Source organism: Rissa tridactyla, chromosome 2, assembly GCF_028500815.1.
Source record: "Rissa tridactyla isolate bRisTri1 chromosome 2, bRisTri1.patW.cur.20221130, whole genome shotgun sequence".
In the NCBI taxonomy this organism is placed as follows: domain Eukaryota; kingdom Metazoa; phylum Chordata; class Aves; order Charadriiformes; family Laridae; genus Rissa; species Rissa tridactyla.
In genome coordinates, this window is record NC_071467.1 from 82836141 (window position 1) to 82859183 (window position 23043).

General features: G+C 36.8%; 1 long non-coding RNA gene across 1 annotated transcript in view; it reads right to left on the bottom strand.

Annotated features, from left to right (window-relative positions):
- The window catches only part of LOC128905526 (uncharacterized), a 31772-nt gene extending 10318 nt beyond the window's left edge, over nucleotides 1–21454 (bottom strand). Inside the window, exons 1-2 of the long non-coding RNA XR_008464896.1 lie at nucleotides 21399–21454; nucleotides 2837–2935 (exon numbers count right to left, since the gene is read on the bottom strand). This is a non-coding gene — a long non-coding RNA (uncharacterized LOC128905526). The remainder of the gene's footprint in view (nucleotides 1–2836; nucleotides 2936–21398) is intronic.
- Between the last annotated feature and the right edge of the window lie 1589 nt (nucleotides 21455–23043).

Below are 23043 nucleotides of genomic sequence, written 5' to 3' on the forward strand. Positions count from 1 at the left end.
ACTCAATATTTTAGAGGAGACATGAATTTTATGCAGTGCCTGGGTATATCTCTCATAATTACCACTCTCTTTTTACTGAAGCACTCTTCCCATTGAGGCAGAAGAATGTGATAAAAAGCTCCATGAAACTTTGTTATCTTCAATAATGGCACCATTCTAGCATGCCCTGAGAGCTTTTTTTTCTTGGATGAAAAGTACAAAGACTATAGAATTACACCGAGGATAAATGTATTTTATCATTAACTCAAATACTCTCTTTAACAGGTCTGCTAAACATAATTTGAGCTTAGGGCTTTTTTTTTTTTTTCTGTTTATCTCAGCAGAAAAAAATCATTGGTTGAACTCATACCATCATTGGTATGAATTCATACCACTTATGTGTAACAAATACAAAAGAAACTATTTTGTACAAAGCAAAATGAACTATGACAAGATCAGTTCAAAATATAGATATTAGACATCATGGGAAAGCACATCAGTAAGAGGTTTTACTTAGCAAGCTAATTACCTGTTAAATTTATCTGCAACAATATGATGACAAGAAGGCCAGTGTTCAATTTTAAGAGTCCATACATAATACACTGACCTCATACACCACACAGGAATCTGGGGAAATTGATCTAAAACTTCTGGTGCTTGGTGAATTCATTTTCCCCTCTTAAAGAACATATAGATTCATTTAATGAACAGCATTTCATTGGAGAGAGAAACTCAGTTAGAGGTTACCTGGGAAACACACAATACCTAGTGAGTTCTTTTCCTGAAGTTTTACTATTTACAGCCCTCCACTCTTACTTTTTTTCATGAAAAAACTGCTGCACCAGTTAGTTGCTTCTGATTTCCAGTAATAACAGCCTGCGCGTGGTGGACTCTGACCTACTGAGCCTGATTGAAGTTGAAAGATGATTTAGAAAATAGCTCTCAGATTTGACGGTAAGGAAATACTCTTTCTTGCTTATAATTATACCTTATGGAAAAAGTATATATTTCTAAATTACCTGTAAAATAAAGCCTTATTAGAAGGGCCAGAACAGTCACTCTGTGCGTGCAGACAACCATATTTGATCTCTTCCTGAAGGTGAAGAACATCCACTTTCGCCACTGAGTTTTGTGATTACCCAATCAGTTTTTTTAAACATCACATCAGTCCCCCACTCAATTAATAAATGTAACATTTGATAACCTATAATTTCTATTTTAGAACAGCCTGCCTAAAAGAATTAAAAAGACATAAAACAACAGGATTCCCTAAAAAAAACTGTGTTGGTTTTGTGCTTTGAGAGGTGCAAACATTTCTGAAATTTGCAAAATTTTGTAGAAGCACAGCCTGTGTTTCAAAGACCATTACAATTACTAGCTTATAGAACACTGTGTCTATCACTGAATTTTTAAGGCCAACAACCACCCAGGTACATTTAGGCTTACAGGACATTTTCAAAATACAGACAGTATGTATCTGCGTCTTCAACCAGCCAGCCAGTCATATTTAAAACTGAGTTCTCATGATCATGCGAGTCTTAAGGAATCAGCATACTGGTAAGCACTGAAAACATTGATAGTGACAGTCACCACACATCAGGAAACTAAATAGCTCATTAGAGCAAGGCAGAAGAGGAGTGACATTAGCAGGGAATGACATGACGGGAGAGGATTCCTGTGCTGTGGAGAAGAGCACTAAATAAAATACAACAGATACCAGACACAGAAATGAGAGCGGCTATTTTAAAGTGAGCAAATCAGCAGTAAGGGAGAAACCAGCAGTATCTGCCAAGCTTGGGAGTGATTATTGACAGGGGCAGGGAGAAATGGGATGCCAAAGACTCACTGATGAGTGTACAAGCATCTATCTGCCAAAAGCTGGGAAACTGACAAGTCATTTAAAGAACTAGGAGGAAAAATGTCAGGACTGAAAGCTGTCAGGACTCTAGGAAGCATTTGAAAGGCTATTGACTCTTCATAGATCCTGCCTTTCTAAAAATAATCTCACTGCACAAAAAAATGTGAAAGAGTCTTCTCTTTCCAAAGAACTTAAAATTGTCACTTGTAACACAGACTGAGTATATGTGACTCTCTATGGGAATTATTCACCATATTGTTCCATTTGTATAAGCCATTATTTTGTTCTGTTACAGGATTTTGGCTAATACAGAGCTGTGTCTTTATAATCATTCTCTGGTTCATTTTGTACTTCACGATAAGAAAAATGCTATGAACTTGTACAATTTCCAAGATAAGGTATTTGGAAAAAAAAGCAAACTTATTTTGAGACATGCAGCACAGAGCAATATGGAGTTAGAAGCTGGTGTCAGCAGAGTGATACTGTTTTTTCGCAGATGTTTAGGGAACAGGAGACCTCTACCTTGATCCTGCCATATTTTGTCTTAATATATTCACCAATGGATGCACTTTATGTTCATTTTTATCTTTTTTATTGAGAGGAACCAGGGCGTAGGGTTTTTTTATTATGGTAGGCACTACACTGGCATAACGAGTTACAATTTTCCCCTTGAGAAAAAATTCACTTCAAATATTTATTTTCACATTTCTGTGTAATTTTTCTGTAGCTGAAAAAATAATTATGTATGTATTTTCTAGATTTTTTTAACTTCCTTTGTAAGTAATTTTGATCAAAAATTAAGGAAAAGAATGAAAACCAAATAACATGAGTAACTATTGTCGACATTCAAATATTTACATGAAAAAAACTACTATGGTTCAGGGATTTGTTAAACATTTATAGATACCTTTCAGAAAGAATTATAAGCTCTACCAGTTGTAAGAGCTAAATTTGAAAATGTTTCCCGAGGTAGTACAAGACTAAATAATATTTGCTCACCTCCAGTGATCACTCCACAAGTTCTCCTTTGTGAATGTTTCAACCTCCTCTTTACGTTCAGTGAAAGCCTTCCAGACGTTCTTCTCTCATTTGGTTCCACTGAAAATGTTGAACCATGAAGATGTAAAAAAGGGATGGTAAACTGTGTCCGTCTCTTAAAGAGGTGTAGATTAATAATTCCTCAGTGAAGTAAAGGCAGTTCTTCAGATTTCCATCAGCTGAGAAGTTGTTGCAGTTTTATCAGTTTGAACAGTAAGGAACCGAACCGCTGGCACTGATTAAATAAAAACCTGGTGTGTTCATGTACTCCTAATTTCTAGTTTTTGGAGTAAAATAACCACTTAAAATACTGGGCATCGATGATGAGTAGAATAAAACATAATCGTAGTTATTAAGCCCTGAAAATGTCGCCATTCCTCTGAAAATACAGAGCATTATTATTGGAAAATTAGTTGCTACAATCAATCCTTGTATGATTTTTCAATCTTGAGACTAATTATGACTGTCAAATACTAATAATATTTTACAAGGTATACTGTGGTATTACTTATTCATTTAATGCTATTTATGAAAAATATTATGGAAAATGATGCCTTTATTTTTTTTATCATGTGCATGGATTTCTGTAATAGATCTAAGAGGTCAGAATGCTTATCTTATACTAGATTTCAGATTTTGAAAATCCTCCTCACATATGTTTGAATTTTATATCACGTCTACTTAACTGGGGTACTCATGGAACAAAGTTCATCGTGCTTCAGATACCACTCTCTGACTCCAGTGTAATGAGATGTGCATGACTCTAAAGGACTATGCAGACACGACCCTGAATTTGGTGCAGAGAGATTCTTCTCTCCTTCATATTTACTAACAAAAGAATTTGTGTCCACTTTCCTTCATGATTTCTGTGTGATATACTTCATTTTGTATGTGGGAAAGATCATGGACAGGATCATCCTGAGTGAGCTCTCAAGGCAAGGGAAGGGCAGCCAGCATGGGTTTATGAAAGGGAGGTCCTGCCTGACCAACTTGATCTCTTTCTATGACCATGTGACCCGCTTTCTCGATGAGGGGAAGGCTGTGGATGTTGTCTACCTGGACTTTGGTAAGGCCTTCGACACCGTCCCCCATGGCATTCTCCTGGAGAAACTGGAGAATCATGGCATAGACAAGTGTACCCTCCGCTGGATTAAAAACTGGCTGGATGGCCGTGCCCAGCGAGTTGTGATTAATGGAGCAAAATCTGGTTGGCGGCCGGTCATCAGTGGTGTCCCTCAGGGCTCAGTTTTGGGGCCAGTCTTGTTCAATATCTTTATTGATGATCTAGACAAGGGGATTGAATGCACCCTCAGTAAGTTTGCGGATGACACCAAACTAGGTGGGAGTGTTGATCTGCTTGAGGGTCGGAAGGCTTTACAGAGGGATCTAGACAGGTTGGATCAATGGGCCAAGGCCAATGGGATGAGGTTTAATAAGGCCAAGTGCTGGGTCCTGCATTTCGGTCACAACAACCCCAGGGAACGCTACAGGCTTGGGGCTGAGTGGCTGGAAAGCTGAGCGGCAGAAAAGGACCTGGGAGTGTAGTGGACAGCCGGCTTAACATGAGCCAGCAGTGTGCCCAGGTGGCCAAGAAGGCCAACAGCATCCTGGCTTGTATCAGGAATAGCGTGGCCAGCAGGAGTAGGGAAGTCATCGTGCCTCTGTACTCAGCACTGGTGAGGCCTCACCTCGAGTACTGTGTTCAGTTTTGGGCCCCTCACTACAGGAAAGACATTGAAGTGCTGGAGCGTGTCCAGAGGAGAGCCACCAAGCTGGTGAGGGGTCTGGAGAACAAGTCCTGTGAGGAGAGGCTGAGGGAACTGGCCATGTTTAGCTTGGAGAAGAGGAGGCTGAGGGGAGACCTCATTGCCCTCTATAACTACCTGAAAGGAAACTGTAGAGAGGCAGGGGTTGGCCTCTTCTCCCAAGGGAATAATGACAGGACCAGAGGAAATGGTATGAAGCTGCGGCAAGGGAGATTTAGATCAGATATTAGGAAGAATTACTTTTCTGAAAGAGTGGTCAGGCACTGGAACAGCCTGCCCAGGGAGGTGGTGGAGTCACCATCCCTGGAGGTATTTAAGAAACGTGTAGACATGGCTCTTCAGGGCATGCTCTAGTGCCCAAGATTATTGGTTTGTGGTGGGATGTTGTGGGTGGGGTTGTGGGTGTGGAGTTTAGTAGGTGGGTGCTGCTTTTTTTTTGGTGTTTTTTTTTTTTTTTTTTATGTGGTTGGACTTGATGATCTCAGAGGTCCCTTCCAACCACTAAGATTCTGTGATTCTGTGATTCTGTGATTTATTTATAGTAAAGACAGTGTGACATACCTCAGCAACTATAATAGATTCTATATTAGGTGTTAAGGTAACACAGTGTTCTAGGCAACCTGACATCAACATTCAGAAAAGCTCTCAGAGCTCACATGTACACTCCCTCAGAATTACAGACAATACAGAAAAATTCTTGATGATTGAAATGCTATCCGGTTATCTTTAGAAATCTCCACAATGAGCATTCTTTATAGGTTCATAGTGTTCCCTTCAAATTGGCAGGTGGCATTTGTGTTGAAAAGTTGAAAATACTACTTTACTCTATCATTTCAAATAAAAATGTAAGAAAACTTGGAATGAGTGTGAGTCTGGGAGGAAGGATCACATTCCAGAGGGTTTAGAGCCATTTTGCTTTTAATTTATGTGAGGTTCACACAACATCCTGCAACTGAGAGAAAGGTTTGGTTCAAATGCTTCAAAATTCACAGGTCAAAGTTAGATATTTTCCATAAACACAAAGAAATAGTGTGCTATTAAGAATCATGAATATAATCAATTGTCTGTTTGCTTCACAGAAGATTGACAATGAATGAGTAGTGAAGCTTTTCACAACATGATCTGCACACAGTAATTGTACAGTTAGAGCATCAGATAATATAGTACAGGTCTGTTAATACACCTCCCAAAATACCTAATGCCTAAGAATAATGTTTCACGGGGATGTTAAGAAAAATAGTAGTAAGAAAATAGTAAATAAAGTAGTAAGAAAAGAGTAAATAAAGTAGTAAGAAAAGAATAAATATATGGTCAAGTATTTAAAACTGATCAATACTTGCTGAGAATTCTGTGCACAGGTATAGATCTTGTTTCATTTTCTGATAGATATTGGGCAGGTTCATATTTTAACTTTAGAGAAAAAGATATCTATTTAGGTCATGTTTGTTTAAATACTCACAGGACATGGAGCTTGCAATATCTGAGCATTAAAAACACTGTAAATTGATGCAAATTGTAACCTGCCTAAGACCAGCAAAGTTTCAGACATTAGTTCTTTTATGGTCTTTTTCTTTAGTACTTGTTTTATTATTCGTAAACACTGTTATAAAACAAATTTAATTCAAAAAAAACAGACAATAAACATGATTTTTAGCCAACTGAAACATTGCAGAATGCACCATTTCATCATTCATCCTACTCTCTGTGCTTGGTCATTAAATTGAAGTTCCTCAGAGATACTATCTTTTTTATCTTGCTAGACTGCTTGATATGCATTTCCATAGAGTTAATAGGTGTTTGTTTACCATGTTTGTCTGTGTTTATATGTAGAGGAGCTTATTTTTTTAGCCTGGCTTTTGTTCTGGATGTAAACTGCAGTTAATGCATGCTCTTAATTCATTCCTTAATTAAGCTCTGTCTTTTTAAACTGGATTAGGAGAATGAAAGTGAGTTAAGAGAAAGTTAGGAAAAGGACATAGGAAATGGGACTTTTTAATAGTTTCCAAACTGTTAGGCCTTTACCCAACCCAGTTGGAATCTTTGTTTCTGTTCAGCTATTCTGGCTCTGAATAGGACCAGTGGTCTTTATGATGGAAATACCATGGGAAGAGACTGACACGAGGAAATCCCCACAGTTCTTTTTGATCTGAGGACTCTGTGAAGAACAACACTGCACCACAACTCATAAAAATAAGTTAGATAACTATGGAATGAAGAGGTTAGGAAGACCCTGTTTTAAGACTAGGTATCAAATGGGCTTTTATCACAGAATCAAAGAGTGGTTGAGATAGGACGGGGGTTCTGGAGGTTATCTGGTCCAATCCCCCTTCCACCTAGAGGCGATTGCCCAGGACCATGACCAGATGGCATCTGAATATCTTCAAGGATGGAGACTCCACAACTTCCCCAGGCAACCTGTACCAGTGCTCAGTCACCCTCACAGTAAAAAAAGTGTTTCCTGATGCTCAGAGGGAACCTCCTGTGTTTCTGTTTGTGCCCACTGAAAGTGCCAATCACAAATATGAAACTGAAATCTGTGACTGGGATTTTATGAAGTCCCAATCACAAATATTCAAAAAGGTGCTCTCTTTTATCATGTCCTTTTCCTGAGTGATCTCTGGTCAGCATATAGAGATATACGAGTATATGTGTGTATATACATATGTGTGTGTATGTATATATGTACGCATGTGTGTATATATATGTAAGTATATGTTTATGATGTATGCGTATGCATGCTCAAATGTGTGTCTATAAATATATGTATATGTGTGTTATACCAAGGTCCACAGCACTGTGAGGTTCACGTAAAGGGGCAAACTGAATACCAAGATACTGGAATTAGGATTTGAAGGAGAATATTTTTATATAAATGCCTGGTGACCCAGACACAGGTTTCATGGCAATCCATTTCCAAGAATGCCAAGTCAGTCCAAATGTTTTTGATGATATTAGAGTCAGGTAGAAAAATTTAAGTCTAAAATTTTTTCAGGTGGATGGTAAGTAGATGAAGACTAAAATTCTGTATTCTTGTTAGCAACAATAAAGGACCTGGACATTTTCACAAAAAAAGGCCAGAAAAACTCATTGTTAAAATGCATCACTATTATTGCATTATATCATTTCTTTAAGCTATTTTAATGATAGTTTAATGAAAGTTTAATCACAGTATAAATATGTCATCATAACCAACTAAAAAAAAAAGTCTGTAAAAATTAGTGTGAAATATGCTAAGTGCTGTGCATTATTTTAAAGTTTACTTCAAGAAATAATCTATAAAATGTTTATGAATTCCATGAAAATATATAAAAGTGTACCTTGTGATGTAAATGACCATAAATTGAGACTGGCTGTTGAAAATATATGTATTTTAGCTTTATAACCCATATTTCCAAGAAGAAATAAAAAAAAAAAAAAAATCCATAACAAACATAATTTAGTTGCACTTTGTGAATAAACTTGTCACTATTTATTGCTCTAGTGGGATCCATATTCGTTAAAATGCAAACAAGAACCCATAACTGTAATCTATGCAAATGAGTAATAATATAGTATTCAAAAAAAAATTGAGAACTCACTGGTTTTCCTTCAAATATTTTTGCATTGCTGCTGCTGTAAGTAGCTATATTTAATGCTCAGAAACAAAACTGTTTTTCTTTTATGCTGTTAATAAGTTTGGTTTATGTCTTATTGTCTATACAATAAACACCCAATAAATTTCTGTGAAAAGTAGTCTCAGTAGGCACATTAAATGTGAGGCTATAACAGATCATTAACCTTATCTAATTTTGCCAACTATTTAATTCAGTCATTTTCTAAATTATTTTCTATGTGTGTTAATGTCAACGACATGAAAAGTGAAATTGAATCCAATTTTTATTTCACCTGAAGTAAATAAAAGTTCTTTCAATTTGCTGAAAACATCTACAGAACTTGGTTGGCAAGAGGTCTGACTGCTATATGAAAAACCTCATTTGGTTCACCATAACAAGGAATAAAGACACTGAAAAATACTGAGGTGTATTCAGCCTGTGAAGAATATACTAAATTTTACTTTTCTAATCTACCATTGATCCAACTCCATGACATTTTATAAGCATCAGATCACTGCATTAGGCTGTTTCACAATAATTGTAATTATGCAAATCATTTAAATGGACAAAAATAACATAAAAAGCAGATGGAAATATCAGAAATGAAAACCAACATTGGTATTTCTAAGCTTCTGAGCAGAATCTCAGGCATCTTTATTGGGCTTGAATTTCTCTGTGAAGTTCTGCAGTTCAAAGGTGCTTAGATTTCCCTTCTAAAGATTTGTCTGAAAGCATCAAACTCTTTGTCTTCTTCAATATCTATTTCTTTAATGAATCTTAACTCTTTAACTTGACAAAGCTTTCTATAGTGTAGAGAAGCTGAAACAACTGTGGGGTTTTTTTGTATCATTGCTTTAAATGTCACATTGAAAGTCAGCCATTTTAGAGTTTCTTACTGTACAGCAAAGCCTTGGGTACAACTGAGTCAAGGCCACTAAGTAGACATGAAATCCAAACTTACACTGAGCATGGTGACACGAACAGAAACAAAGATAACAGAAACGGAAGGTTTAACAAAAACGAATATTAAATAAAAACAAAATGAAAATGTAAAGGCTCGGTCTTGTTCCCAGTTGACAGTATAAATGGTACCATCTGTAAACATGTTTGTTTTTGTTTAAGATTGGTTAAATTGTTGGTTTCATAAGAAGTTTAATAATGTAATTTTTTCTGCAATCATTCCTTATCTAATAGCTATATAGGTGAAAACTGAAGATCTAGTCTTGTAAGATGTTTACATTTTCTGACTACTGTCTGAGTAATCCCAGGTGGTTTTATTTTTCAGTGCACCCTGAGCTGCAACGTGTTTTGCAGAGCCAGTGGGTAGCACTGTTGTTCAGATGGGGTTCTAGGCCCTGAAAATGTAGTCAACAAGGAACTCAGAAGGTGTTGGCTTTGTAAATGAGGATGTAGCATTTGCATTTAACCTAACTCAGCAATAACATAACTAGACTAAACCATATTGAAAACTGCAACAAGCACAAGGAAATGTGAAGAGAAGGGTTCATTGTTCATGGCAGACATGATACTGCTTCTGTTTGGATGGAAGAGAGTGGTTCTACATCTAGAAGCAGGGAGACTGGCTGGTGAGGGCAGGAGAGCATTGTGGTAAACAAAATATGGAAGGTCTTGACCTACCATCAAAGAACTGCAAGAGGACCAAAGAACCTGAAAATTGTGTTTGTTGATTATGAAATAATACATTAAGTAATTGGTCAATAATATGTCACTGTACTTTAAAGTGTCAGTCACTACAATGCTGGGATAGCTGTGCCCACTTCTCAAGAGCTGGTCCAAGAACAGACTAAAAATATCCTCAGCTGACGTGCAACAATGCTCAGGCAACAAGTGTGATCTGTGATCCACTTACCTCATCAGTCATGAAAGTCTGAAATTCATCATAGATCCATTTAGTTTGTGAAAAGTTACTCTCTTGAAAATCTGTGGCCATTTATTTGGGTTTCAATCTCTTTTTCTGCTGAACAGTATTATTTCTGAAGCAAGCTGGGCTATAGTCCTATAGCTGGGAACACACTTTACAGCAGAAGCACGAGGACTCCAGGTAGGATCATATTGAAACTGCTTTAGATTTGATGGCAATTTTCCAAACTTGAAATATTCAAAATCTCTATACTATATTGCACCAGTTACTTCCTAGTTTAGCCAATGTACTTTTATTCACAAGCCTGGCAAGTTCCACTTCTAATCTAGCCAGATGTTTTGCACCTACTGTTCCAAATGAAGAGCTCTTCCAAAGGTTGATTGTTCTACAGATGGTGAATTTCTGACAGCTATGTTAATTTTTTTTTCATGTATTTCTGTTTGTTCTCATGTCAGTACTGGGCTTTAATGTAAATAGTTAATGTTTTTCCTTTGTAAATCCACATTTGACAAATGCCAAAATCAAAAGATACATAAATACAAGATCCCCTTTTTATGTCAATTCCAGAAGACATACTTATGCAGACACTAAAATAACATTATAAAATTTTACTGAGAGGAAAATTATTAACTTTTAACTTTTCAAGTTAAAATTTGAGATGTGGATAAGGTCTTTTCACATAGAGAAAATAGAATCAATGTTAACTGAAAAAGAAAAAAAAAAAAGGCGGCATCTATCTTAGTGTCTTAGCGCCAGGTTGCCCTATCCAGCCAGGCTTTACTTCACAGCCTGTTTTAAAAACTCACATTTCTGTAAAAATCTCAAAAGACTAAAAAATTCAATGCACACTGTTAGGAGAAGGAACAAGATAGCTCACTGATGTGTCATACACAGGAGATAACATCAACATTTTCCCACTTATTCTCCATAGATGCACAATTTGACGTATGCTCAATGCAACAGAAAGCACTCATTTACTGTGCTGTTTTTGAAAAGATGTATAAGCTTTCTAGTTCTGTATATATCCCATATATGAGCGCTTTATCTTTCAGATTTTCCACCTCTTCCTTTTGTGACTGTCTGTTGTGGTTTCTCCTGTTACAATATCTGTGTGTTTTTGTGATCTTGTGTTCTTTGTGGTAGAATGCATGCTGTTCAGCAACTTCTAAGGCAAGCCACTTTCAATTCTCTGTGGCAGAGACTGTATGGCCTCTTCCATCCAAAGCCACATCTGACTCAGCACAGACACCAGGAAATCACTGGAGCAGTTGATACCCATCGTTCTTTCCTGTTATTCTAATTTGTCTGGGGAAAGGTGGTGAATTTTACTTGTCCTCTGAGAAGTTTAGGAGATGAACCGTGGAGCAAGAAGTGAGAGTCAGAGTCTCATTTAACTAATGAATAAAAATTTTTGAAACGACTCAAGTATATTGGTATATTGCTGTGATTTAGCCCTGGCCAACAGCTCAACCCCACACAGCCACTTGCTCACTCCCCCCACAGTAGGATAAGGGAGAAAATCAGAAGGGTCAAAGGGAGAAAACTTGTGGATTGAGATAAAGACAGTTTAATAGGGAACGCAAAAGCTGTGCACACAAGCAAAGCATGCCAAGGAGTTAATTCACTACTTCCCATCAGCAAGAAGGTGTTCAGCCATTTCCGGGAAAGCAGGGCTCCATCATGTGTAAAGGTTACTTTGGAAGAACAAAGTCATAACTACGAATGCCCTCCCTTCATCCTTCCTCCCCCACCATTTATTGCTGAGCATGACATCATATGGTGTGGGATGTCCCTTTGGTCAGTTGGGGTCAGCTGTCCCAGCTGTGTCCCCTCCCAACTCCATGTGCACTACCAGCCTACCTGCTGGTGGGGCAGCATGAGAAGCAGAAAAGGCCTTGAAGCTGTGTGAGCACTGCTCAGCAGCGGCTAAAACATCCCTATGTTATCAACACTGTTATGCAGCACAAATCTAAAATGTAGCACCATACAAGCCACTATGAAGAAAATTAACTCCATCTATCACAGCTAAAACCAGTACATATGGTTATACTGTTCCTTTCCCTTCCTTTCAGCATCACTCTCTTTTCTGCAGTGGATTACAAGAAATTGAATATTTTAAGTGCAGTTCCTACAATATCAGCGTGCAAGGCAAAAGCCTACACTCCTACTCATAGTCTTGATAAAAGTTTGATAAAGTATAAAAAAAGCAAAGCTCAGTGGACTATGTCTGTATTTTGAATTTATCCTGACAGAATTTGGGAATTCCTAATGAAAATACCAGAAGTTTTATGAAAGGTAGCATGAATGATGAGCTCTCCATTAGTTTCCTGGAAGGAAATTAAATATTTACCCCTTTAGAATACTACTATTATTTGGTCAAGCAGTAGAAAAACATGTTACTTAGCAAAAGCAAGACAAAGAGCAAACAGTCAAAAAATTATTTACAAATGATCATTCAGTCTAAACAATTCATGAAATAATTACAGATAATAAATGTCACCAAAGTGATCAAGATTCATTCCTCTGCAGATAACTCATGTCAGTACAGAGATTGTTTTCCTTCAACTTTTGAAGAAGACAAAACAAAAATGAAACTGGATATTCCCATATTTTCAAGGAGAAAAACGTGCAAGAAGAAACAGCAAAATGCTTTCACTTTTCATCACATCATGCCTAAATGCAGTCAGAAGTTTTTTGGGGCGATGCAGCATGAGGCTACTAGAATAAATGTGAATGCCCTCATCAAGTTCTTTGCTATTACAACTGGACTGCTTCTGGTATTTAATCAAGGCTGAATATGTCTGTTTTGAAGACCTATAGCTTATCTCTGTGAGCTCTTATCTGTGAGAATCCTCACCTGTATCTCACATTTGTGTACTCCAGAAATAAAGAACAGTTAAACTGTTCATCTATATAGATATACACTGTCATTTCCTACTCCCAAAACTAATTAAACAACTAATTAAACATATTTTCCTTGAAACAATGTGAAATTATGAGCAGAAGTAATCAGAAACTGCAGCATGCTCTATATGAAATGTTCCTCTGCAGTGGCAGTATGTATCCATGCACTCCGTAGGAGTCTCTATGGCTCATAATGAGATCATGCAGCAGCTCTACAATCAACTGGACATGTGAAGTCTTTCTCTTCTGTTTATTTTCAGAAAAAATCCAAACACCCTAACTTTGATACCTTTTTTCCTCAAGAATTTCATCAATTTCTAAAGTTAGTGGAAGGGGCTCAGAGGCGGAGTAAATTGTAGACACCAGGCTACGTCAGCGCAAACATAGGTGCAGGGTCTATATCTGAGATCAAGTAACACAAACTGCCTCCAAACCTTACTCTTTACTGTATAGCGTACAGCCCAGACATCAAATGCTTTCCAGCATTAACATCAACCTAATATGTATCCCTTTCCCTACATAGCAAATTGCCCATGAATCTGCTGGACCGTCCCCTTAAAGTACAAAAGATATCATACAAAGAGATTTATCCAAATTGTTGTTAAATAAAATGCTTAAGAGAAAAACAATCAGTACAGCCTCCTCAAACAGGAGTGAAACTGGCAAGAAAAGCATCTTCCTTCACTGTCTAAACACTGTGCTCAGGGAGGAGGAAACACTACTGCAGTGAAAGTGCTTTCTGTCACTGTTTTAACTTACTGCCACTGAAAACTACCACGGCCACAATTATTTCCTGAACTGACTCGAATACCTGAAAATTGTCATCAAAGGATGTTTCCGCTCTTGTTCAAGATTTGAATCTTGAACTGCAAGCAGTGTTAAAATAAACACTGTGTATTTTTTGCCCGTTGACTTTAGGGAAATTGAGTTTGAGTACCAGATTAATGTTCTTGGACATTCTTCTATATGGATGATTTAAGGCACAGTGAAAAGCAGGGGTTTCTTGAGGTTTTTGAAAGACACTGAGGCTGGTCAGGACAAATAGTTACAAAGCTACGGTTTTTTTCATTATACTTCCTATGGAAACAAAGCTGAAAAAAACCCTGTTAATTCTTTACTCACTTATTTCTTTTGTGTACCAAAATCACAGTCTTGTCAGATCTTAGAACCTGATCCTGAACCTTGTGATTCCAGTATTCTTCTTGAAGACCAACATTCTGGATGCTTCAAATTAGTAGGCTCCTGTCCTGGTTTAAGATAGACCAAAACCAATTTTCTTTTCAGTAATTCTACTTTTCAGTTAAGTGTCTTTTAAATAATGGCATTCCTGAATCCGGATCCAGAATCCAGTTCCCATCTGTCACTGAGTCCAGTCTGGGTCTTTCCCAGTGCTTGCCAGTGACGTGACTGTCATCCTTAGAACTCGATACTGGTTTTGTATCTATATTGTATATATTTAATTATTTTCTTATTCATATTATTATCTTTTCATTTTATTATTGATATTTCATTAAAGTAGCTTTAGTTTCTTTTCAACCCATAAGTCTCTGTCCCTTATTCTCTCTCCCTCTCTTCTAGGAAGGGAGAAAGAGGTTTCCAGAGAGCAGGTGTTGTTCATTTATTGGCCAGCCCAGCCTAAACCATGACAGCTCCCCTTTAATTTTCTCTTTCACTATGGCCACATAAGACAAAAAAAAGATAAAACTTTAGGAAACCAAATCTGTTTTGCTATTTTTCATTATATAATACAAATACTATCCTGCTTTCATGCCAAAGCTAGTTACTGACACTGTGTTTCTAGAGAAGCTCTCCAAACATTCAGAGACTTTATATATGGTGGGGGTACATCTTCTAACAGAAGGAGATGGTCCATTTCCAAAGACCTCTGCATGTTAAGAGAGTAAAAATGAGACCTGCGACTGTGAGAGATCAAGGGTTGGTGATTGTCTGGATTCTGAATGCATACAGAAGGGCACTCTCGCATTCAGTTTTTCTCACCTTGCTTGCAATGCTGGAATCCAGTTCCATATTCTGCAACTGTCTGACTGAAACATTTACCTGATGCTTGCATACAGTGTTAAAATAAACACTATGTATTTTTATGTTCTTGCTTCATTATGGGATTTAAAAAAAAAAAAGGTGAAAAAAAAAGTGAAGCTAGAAGGAAAAATTCAAATGCAAAATATATTTACAAGTAATTATCCCTGCTTTATTACTGATTTTACTTTTAAGGGTAAAATTTTTTCTGATAATATCTGGGAAACAAATAGACATGACAGTAAAATACAGACTAATACATTAATTCCACAGAGCAGGGCATGCTTTTTTCCATTTCTTTCTTTTATGGAAATGTGGGGGTTTTTTGTTTTCCTATACATTTTTTCACTAAAAGTATACTTCCCTATCTCCCTGAAGTATCCAGAAGGGATAATAAAATACATCATCTGAAACAAACCTGCCAGCTCAAGTTGAAAATATATATTTTATCAGTTTCTGTAACTCATTTGGTTGTTTAAAAAAAAAAAAAGAAAGATATTTTCTACATCTCTCCGGTACATCTTGGCAAACTACTCTCAATAAATTTAGTATTCAATCCACTGGTGTTTACAAAGAATAAATGAACAAATCTATATATATACACAATCTTGATATTATGTTTAACAATTTATCTTACAGAAAAAGAGGGCAAACAAAGACAGCCCCATTTTGCCAATTAGCTTCTCACAGACATTCTCACCATGGCTATATCTTGCCTGATTGTTCGGGAGTAATAAATTATTTCTTATACTTCCCTGATTAATTTATTTCTGAATTCACAATCTGTTTCCAAGATGGTAGTAATAATATTTTATTCAGTGTTATTTCAGCACTTGTGAGTTTTAGTAAACTTTTCTTCATATGCAGGTACACAAGGACTTATATTTGTGTAATACTCATAGGGATACAATACCTTTTCCTTCTGTGCAGATACTTGGGGAATAAAAAGGTCTATTTGTTTGTGAAAACAAACAGTGATAAGACATGTTTTGTCTAGAGCTTTCCCAGTTTTATATTTGAATATCAAATTATTATGGTGTCTCGCCAAACTGCAAGCTAGCAGCGAGTTGTTAATCTATTCAGTAGTGTGTCATGTATTGGCGAGTGGTATTAACTGTCTCCTAGAGAATCTGTGATTGTGTTTCCCCATTTCTTTACAGGTGTGGATATTCTGAATAATGACAGGGACCAATTTAAAATCAATTTACAAATTAAATTTAAAATATTCTCATATTCAGGACATAGAGCTGCCAATAAGGGGTGAGGGCTTCAGCCTCATTCATTCACAAAGGGAGTCTGCATTTTTGGCAGAGCCCATGTCATACTTTTCATAGAAAGATTGATAAGTTCTTGTCAGTAAAAATTAGACATTTCTTCAAGTGCTATAAAACCTTACATTATAAACCAGAAGACTTAGCCTATTATTCCTGAGAAATCTTTATTTACTTGGTATTCTTAAGAAGTAACCTGGTTTAAGTGGACAGAGTGAATAGTTCTGTAGAAGAGTTAGATGATTTTTTCCTTGCTGCGCCTGTTGTTGTTCTCAATGAGCTGGATTCCAAACCTTGGAAAATGTAAACTTTCCCATACAAGGAGGATGATTAAAACAAGGAAACTTTCCAGTGCTCTGAAGGGTGCAGTATAATAATACTGTGAATTTTAGTGAAAGTTAAAGTCACACTGTTCTTTGCGAGCTGTTTTAGCAAAATTCAAACTATTTTGAAAAAGTTAAAGAGAAAAAGATATCTGCCTGTTGTGGAGGTTGGTCTTCGGAAAACCATTTTCTTGGCTATTTTATTGTGGTTGCCATTATTGTTATTACCGCAGGAAATTCATTAGTGAAAAAAGATAGTTCTTGCTTTCACAAAGGGAATTTTATCTTGTTCAATTATTTGGAGAGCTTGTTGAACTTTTGGGGCTTTAATGATCCAAGAATCTAATTTTAGGACAGAGGTTGAAACCAGAAAATTAGAGCTCAATGAACTGTTTCAAACAAATGTGAGCTGATCTGAATAAGCCACAATTAATTCAGCTGAACCAAACTGTGATATCATGAATGCAAGTGTTCTGTCTTGTACTCCTACAGTATTCATGCCATATTCTAGCTAAGAGACAGTCAATCCCATCTCTCAGCTACACGATCACACAATAGACCACAACTCACAGTTCAGCATATTAAAGTAATATGAAATGAGTGCAAGTTCAAGCTGATATTCTGGATTGTGATTTGTGGCTGCTCAAGGTAGAAGTTTTGCCTCTTTGGCTAACACGGACAGCAGTGCATTGCAGAGGGTGGGAAGGTGGGGAAACGTAGCGCGTAGAAAGCCCTCGCAAGAATTGCCCGAGGTTGTGATTGAAAACCTTTAATGAAAGAACACGTTGACGTTTGCATTATCGTATCACAAGTGCACCCAAGAAAGTTTTATTGTCCTAAAGGCAGCCTGTTCATTTAGGAAGGAAAACAGCCCAGGAAAGTCAACAGAGTCAGTGTGGAATAATTGCTAAATTGGCCAAGAATACAAAAGTACAGCATTGTTCACACATTAAGGAAAGTCATAAAATCAAGAGGCTTCTGAGGTAGAATACAGCCGCAGCTGCCACATGAAGAATGCAACATCTGCGATTCCCTGTACAAGGTTGTTTGCAAAACTACATGAGGGATGGAACGGAACATGATTGTTCCGTGGCTTTCCCTGGTGACAAATAGCAGATATGGGAACGAGATGGTACTACAGAACGGATAAGCTGCCTACTTTCTTACTACATAACAGATAAGCAGCCTACTCATTACCCGAGCCAACATTTCATCAAATTTTGATGAAATGCTGTCCTTTGTGCAAACTTTGCTCATTACAATGCACCAAAACACACCTCCACCCCGGAGGCTACCTACCCTCAAGGTGCGACCGCTCCTCCTGAGTATACCAACCATAATAAGAGTATTTATGACTAAAGTCACTCAAACTCCACTGTGAAGATAAAAAAATAGTATAAAAATAGCCAGAGAGAGAGGGGATAGAAGGGAAGACACCATCGCGAACAAGTCGAGGAGAACTCCATCAGTGACTTCCGGGACCAGTCGACAGGCTGAGCCTTTCTTCCCCCCGGTAGGGACGCCTTTGGGTAAGACTTAGATTATACCAAGTGTTTCCTTGGGGAATTTAGAAATTTCTCTAGGGAACCTCTATCCTACATTTATAGCCAGGTTGTATTGTTTATAACTTTGTCGCGCTTTTTATATACTTAACAATATCTTTATTTGCACGTGCTTTGCAGACAGTGTATTTATCACCGGCAATCCTAAGAACCTATATATCTGTTGTTTAAATATACTGCACTGTTTAAGTAGCTAGTCATTTTGGTTTCTCATTGAACGTGACCAAAAACTCGAGAGTGGCCATGCTAGTTCATGAGCATGACTAGACTGAAGGTGCAGTCCCCTATTAGTGTATCCAAATCATAATAGTTTAATACATATTAAACATGATTGGACTGATAGTGGTGAATTGGGCATCGCTCAGAATTTAAACCTAGCTGCACCTAGCCTCCCACCTTGGTGAGGAGTGTTAGAATGCAAGCAGGTTTATCTTCTGCCAAAAGCGCTTGGCCCCTTTTCACGCAACAGTCAGGAACAGTGTTGGTACCTTTGCTGAGAAAGCAGCAGGTCTCTGTATGCAGTTCAGTCTACATTTGGAGCAGAAATTTGAAGATAACATAATCAAGATGTTTTCTAACATTTACTTACTTGTAAAATGTACTGTAGTCCCATTTACAAAAACTAGAAACCATAAATTAATATCTAAATATAATTATGTTAGTTATTAAGTAAATTTAAAGCAAACTAAGTGTCAAGAATTAAAGGTATTTCACAGATGAATCTCTCCCTCTTTCTTGTTCCCCTCCATGCATTGGTTATACAACAAGAAACTAACAAAGCCTACTTAAATTTCCACTAGTGATTTAAAACGTGTTCCTAATAACAGAAACTTAAAAAAAAAAAGCTAAATGTTTGCATTTTAACAGCTGTTCCTTCAGCTACAATCTGACATTTTGAAGAGTGCAATGAGAGCAATACTTGCAGATAGTCAGAAAATAGCACAGAAGATGTCTGTAGTGTAGTGGCAAGAAGGTTCAAATTAGATGTTTAGGAGATTTCCTTGTAAAATATGCTGATGTAAAATTCAATTTAAAAATTGAACTGTAAATATGCTCATATTCAGTATGTAGAGCTGCCAATAAGGGGAGAGGGCTTCAGCCTGATTCATTCTCAAAGGGAGTCTGTGTTGATAGTGGAATGATACTGGAGCCTATGTCACACTGCTACATGCAGCTGCATCTTCTGCGACTTCAATAGGTCTGGCTTTGGGCTTATGGTATTACGGCATACTGTCTATTGAATCCTTCCTATATGGGGATCTGAATACCCATGCACCAAGGAGGAACTGTCAGTAAAGTAAATGGTGGAAGTGTTCTTAGCACACTTAAATTGTGATAGGAATGTGATTCCTAATAAAGAAGAATGTAAACGTATCTCCATTAACCATGATCCCTTCCCTGTAAAGAATTGAATTCAGCCTTGAAAAGTTCAATAGAGCAAGTGCTAATCATTAAAATCAGAGCCACATGCATGAATTCTATCCTGTTTGCCAAACATGTTAAATTATGAAATAAAGACTGCTAATTCCATGCTTCTGGAAACACATTTACTGAGATGAATTCATGCATCTCCCATGATTTGATTATCAGTTATTATAAATTTTAACTGAAAACAATGCATTAAAATTTGGATAATTTTTAAAAAAGAAAATAGTCCTGTACATTAATACTTCCATTGAATGCAGCTTCATAAAGCACGTGCCCATAAATACAGAGAAATGTTCGTATATAAAGCATAGTTGGCCTCTTGACAGGCTGTAAGTATAGATTTAATGTTACTGCATTCTTAGGTTTATTTATCATTCCAAACGGTGTCAACATAGCCTGCAAACGAAGAATAGGCTTTGGCCTTTGCAAAAGGTTTTTCTGTGTCTGTTAAAGCTCTAAGACATGCAGTTCATCACCAGCTACTGGGAAAAATGTTGTTATGCTTTGCTCACACATTCTTGCCTGAGGAGCAGAGAAGCCTCTCAGACTGGTGTCAACAGAATGGCTTTCAAGTTAATTGAAGAGTATAGTCAATCTGCTTGGGATTTCTATCACTTAGAGCAAAGGGAAGAATTGTATTTAAACAAGCCTTTGTAGTGTTTATGCATGATGTGTTCCAAGTGCCATGTCAGGCCCTAGATGAAAAGTAAACAGAAAGGTAAACAAAAAGGCATTGCTTAGAAACACTGCAAAAAAAGTTCTTACAAAAAGCATTACCTGCAGTACCTTGACAATGCATCGCTGGGATAAAGCCCTTCAGAGTTCCAGTTCAGCAAATTTGGAAGTGCTCAGTTGACCTTGATGAAACTATTGTCATCCACAGACTTCTCCCTAGGTTGCTATATAAACAGACCCCAGTCAAGTCACTCATATGATTCAAAACTCTTACTGATCTCCATCAGTCTGAAGAAGTCATTGATCTTTAGCTTTTTTCGGGAATCTGGGACTGCTGATATATTATTTCTGAGGTTTTTTTTCATGTGCAGCAGACATTTTGAATGACAATGAGCAAGTCATCTGATCTGTGTAATTGTTGAGGTAGAGTGTACCTCTGCCTAAAATTGTCTTATAAGTAAATACCCTTTCACGTCTTTTTGAAGATCACATGTTGCACTCAGACATCCAAGAGTGTTTTGGTAAAATCTACCTAGAATGCAAAGCCTCTTAACCATTTTCTGGGGATGTATCTGTCCTCTTTTACCCTTCTTCTCTCCTATTTTACATAATCAAAACGATGAGTATGATGCTAAATATTGTAATTTGAAATATTAATTTTACAGCCTTCCAATTTTAAGGCTACTCTATTTTTCTTATACTAATGCATGATGTGAAAAAGTTAATTTTACTAGATCACAACTTAATTTTCTGAACTGCAATCAAAACTGCTTCTCTAGCTGTAGATATATTTACCATTTAATTCCTGTGTGATTCTTTAATAAGCAGGAATTTGGCTTTTATGAACTTTTATGACCCTTTTATGGGTATACACAGCCAGAGTTCACTTCAGTGACTTAGCCCGCTAAATAAAATTCTGTAAACTGACATCTTAAACCATCTTTGTGACAAAAATCAATGTATCTACTGTTCTACACATTTTTTTAATCTGAGGCATATATGCAAATAACTTAGCAGAATAATTTTCTTTTATTGTTATCAGCAAAAATATTTATTTCTCCCATAAAGTTTTAAATACTCACTGCATAATTGACTTGCCTTTTTTCTCCCATTCTGGTCCAGTGAATGCAGTATATCTGAATCCTAAGTGAAAAAAAAAGTTCATTTAAATAATCTACAGAGAAGCATGCTACCTTTTAGGTCTATTTAAACCGCTGGAAATAGCGTACAGCATTTCTGGACACTATTATGTGACATTTTTAAGATTTTGCATTTGCCAACACACATAAGAATGTGAGAAAAAATGTGTCTAAACTACAAACATAACTATGATGATTGCAGGTACAAATATAGTATCACAAATAAAATTATGAATATGGGTCGCACAAATATGAAAACAGGAATATGTATGTAAAATTGTAAATTAAAAAACTGACTCATACATGTGTCCCTGAATAGTTTTAAAATCTTGACATTGACATGGAAAGCATAGATGGCTAAAAAGGATTTACTATCTCTTCCCAAAACATGGTAGGTGACATCAACTGTCCACATTTTATTTGAGCTTCTGACAGTTGCAATACAAAGTCTGGATCACCGCTGTTATCTTTCCAAGGAAAAAAAGATTGCCTTCTGGCTGGTTTATACGCTATACTCAAGGCAATAAGCAATGGGCTATAACACGGATTGATAGAGAACATTTTATTGCACTTACCAATTGTCCTACAGTGCAGAAAGCTTTACACAACACAGAAGGATTTATATAACAATGAGTTTTGAAATACTGCTTTTATGTATCTGTAGGTACTCATATTTTTAATAAAATAAAATTATTATTAAAAAAAAGTGAACCTAAGAATAGAGGTGATATTTCTTATTTTGTGTGGTTATTCACAGCACCTAAGGCGATTGTAAGTGCACTTTCTTGCTTTTATCAAATTGAGAAGTGATATTGTCACAGTAAAACATACATCGTCCCCTTACCAGCATTTTTACACAGGCCTTGTTAACAAGTCGGTTTTACAGATTTTGCTAGCAATGCAGTCTCCTTAGAATGCCTTCAGAGCCAATGAGGAAGAAATTTAGAGCAACAAAGCCTTACAGACTGTTGTAAAACTTCCTCCATGTGCATGAACAAAGCTAAACAGAAGGAGAGAAGAAAACCTGTAACAGTTTACATGTGTATGATTGTAAGCTCATAAAATAAAAAGAAGCACACATCCTGTACTGACCTAGATGACAAACAATGCTAATGTCATTAGGACTGCATAGTGAATACGATGCATGGAATTCAAATGAATTTTACTGGATTTGTAAATAGCTCTTCATGGTACCTCTTTTCAAAATCTTATTTACCAGCTCCAAACAAAGGATACTTTTGCCAGACAAACAGGGATTATACTCACAGATGTGTAACATTACATGTACAAAAGACTTTATAGATTGCAGTCCATACATATTGGTCGCAGTTAGCTGAACTCTAGCATGTTGGTCTTTAATCAACAAAGCTTAGGTACTTGCAGTGCCTGAATAAATGAAGCTTAAATGCAATTATAATGTTGAGGTTATTAAAAAAAGGTTATGTGGGCATCACCATTCTTTACACCTTCCTGGCAGCTCAAGTCGCCAATAGAAAATAACATGACAAGCAAGGCTACTGTCAAACCAGCTAGGAAAACCGACACATCAATTCTTAGACACTGGATTCCATGGACAATGATGGATAAT